This window comes from Arachis stenosperma, chromosome 5 (genome assembly GCF_014773155.1).
Source record: "Arachis stenosperma cultivar V10309 chromosome 5, arast.V10309.gnm1.PFL2, whole genome shotgun sequence".
Classification (NCBI taxonomy): domain Eukaryota; kingdom Viridiplantae; phylum Streptophyta; class Magnoliopsida; order Fabales; family Fabaceae; genus Arachis; species Arachis stenosperma.
Window position 1 is genome coordinate 95,638,424 of NC_080381.1, and position 2,722 is coordinate 95,641,145.

General features: G+C 43.4%; 1 non-coding gene across 1 annotated transcript; it reads left to right on the plus strand.

The window, feature by feature from the left end:
- The first annotated feature begins 2,190 nt into the window (after positions 1–2,190).
- On the plus strand, positions 2,191–2,298 carry LOC130983366 (small nucleolar RNA R71). Its single transcript, XR_009087362.1, has one exon. It is a non-coding gene; the product is annotated as a small nucleolar RNA R71 (small nucleolar RNA).
- The last annotated feature ends 424 nt before the right edge of the window (positions 2,299–2,722 follow it).

The window sequence follows — 2,722 nt, forward strand, 5'->3', positions numbered from 1 at the left end:
GGTGAAGAAGAGAGAGAGAGAGTGGTGGGGTAGGTGGGGATCCTGTGGGGTCCACAGATCCTGAGGTGTCAAGAAAAATTCATCCCTGCACCAAGTGGCGAGCAAAAATGCTCTTTATGCCAATTCTGGCGTTAAACGCCGGGCTGGTGCCCATTTCTGGCGTTTAACGCCAGCTTCTTGCCCTTTCCTGGCGTTTAACGCCAGTCTGGTGCCCATTTCTGGCGTTAAACGCCCAGAATGGTGCCAGACTGGGCGTTAAACGCCCATTTGCTGCCCTTACTGGCGTTTAAACGCCAGCAAGGTTTTCCTCCAGGGTGTGCTGTTTTTCTTTCTGTTTTTCATTTTGTTTTTGCTTTTTCAATTGATTTTATGACTTTCCATGATCATCAACCTACAGAAAACATAAAATAACAAAGGAAAATAGATAAATATAACATTGGGTTGCCTCCCAATAAGCGCTTCTTTAATATCAGTAGCTTGACAGTGGGCTCTCAGGGAACCTCACAGATACTCAGAGCAATGTTGGAACCTCCCAACACCAAACTTAGAGTTTGAATGTGGGGGTTCAACACCAAACTTAGAAGTTGGTTGTGGCCACCCAACACCAAACTTAGAGTTTGACTGTGGGGGCTCTGTTTGACTCTCTTTTGAGAGAAGCTCTTCATGCTTCCTCTCCATTGTTACAGAGGGATATCCTTGAGCCTTAGACATAAAGGATTCTTCATTCACTTGAATGATCAGTTCACCTCCGTCAACATCAATCACAGCCTTTGCTGTGGCTAGGAAGGGTCTGCAAAGGATGATGGATTCATCCATGCACTTCCCAGTCTCTAGGACTATGAAATCAGCAGGGATGTAATGGTCTTCAATCTTTACCAGAACATTCTCTACAAGTCCATAAGCTTGTTTTCTTGAATTGTCTGCCATCTCTAGTGAGATTCTTGCAGCTTGTACCTCAAAGATCCCTAGCCTCTCCATTACAGAGAGAGGCATGAGGTTTATGCTTGACCCTAGGTCACACAGAGCCTTCTCAAAGGTCATGGTGCCTATGGTATAAGGTATTAAAAACTTCCCAGGATCCTGTCTCTTTTGAGGTAATCTCTGCCTAGTCAAGTCATCCAGTTCTTTGGTGAGCAAAGGAGGTTCGTTCTCCCAAGTCTCATTACCAAATAACTTGTCATTTAGCTTCATGATTGCTCCAAGGTATTTAGCAACTTACTCTTCAGTGACATCTTCATCCTCTTCAGATGAAGAATACTCATCAGAGCTCATGAATGGCAGAAGTAAATCCAATGGAATCTCTATGGTCTTAGTATGAGCCTCAGATTCCCATGGTTCCTCATTAGGGAACTCATTGGAGGCCAGTGGACATCTATTGAGGTTTTCCTCAGTGGTGCTCACTGCCTCATCCTCCTCTCCAAATTCGGCCATGTTGATGGCCTTACACTCTCCTTTTGGATTCTCTTCTGTATTGCTTGGAAGAATGCTAGGAGGGAGTTCAGTAACTTTCTTACTCAGCTGACCCACTTGTGCCTCCAAGTTTCTAATGGAGGACCTTGTTTCAGTCATGAAACTTTGAGTGGTTTTGATTAGATTAGAGACCATGGTTGCTAAGTCAGAGTGGCTCTGCTTAGAATTCTCTGTCTGTTGCTGAGAAGATGATGGAAAAGGCTTGCCATTGCTAAACCTGTTTCTTCCACCATTATTGTTGTTGAAACCTTGTTGAGGTCTTTGTTGATCCTTCCATGAGAGATTTGGATGATTTCTCCATGAAGGATTATAGGTTTTTCCATAGGGTTCTCCCATGTAATTCACCTCTTCCATTGAAGGGTTCTCAAGATCATAAGCTTCTTCTTCAGATGAAGCATCCTTAGTACTGCCTGGTGCAGCTTGCATTCCAGACAGACTTTGAGAAATCATATTGACTTGCTGAGTCAATATTTTGTTCTGAGCCAATATGGCATTCAGAGTATCAATCTCAAGAACTCCTTTCTTCTGATTCGTCCCAGTGTTCACAGGATTCCTTTCAGAAGTGTACATGAATTGGTTATTTGCAACCATTTCAATGAGTTCTTGAGCTTCTGCAGGCATCTTCTTCAGATGAAGAGATCCTCCAGCAGTTTTGTCCAATGACATCTTGGATAGTTCAGAAAGACCATCATAGAAGATACCTATGATGCTCCATTCAGAAAGCATGTCAGAAGGGCACTTTCTGATTAATTGTTTGTATCTTTCCCAAGCTTCATAGAGGGATTCACCTTCCTTCTGTCTGAAGGTTTGGACTTCCACTCTAAGCTTACTCAATTTTTTAGGTGGAAAGAACTTTGCCAAGAAGGCATTGACTAGCTTTTCCCAAGAGTTCAGGCTTTCTTTAGGTTGTGAGTCCAACCATATCCTAGCTCTGTCTCTTACAGCAAAAGGGAATAGCATAAGTCTGTAGACCTCAGGGTCAACCCCATTAGTCTTGACAGTGTCACAGATTTACAAGAATTCAGCTAAAAACTGATGAGGATCTTCCAATGGAAGTCCGTGGAACTTGCAATTCTGTTGCATTAGAGAAACTAATTGAGGCTTAAGCTCAAAGTTGTTTGCTCCAGTGGCAGGGATAGAGATGCTTCTCCCATAGAAGTCGGGAGTAGGTGCAGTGAAGTCACCCAGCACCTTCCTTGCATTGTTGGCATTGTTGTTGTTTTCGGCTGCCATGGGTTCTTCTTCTTTGAAG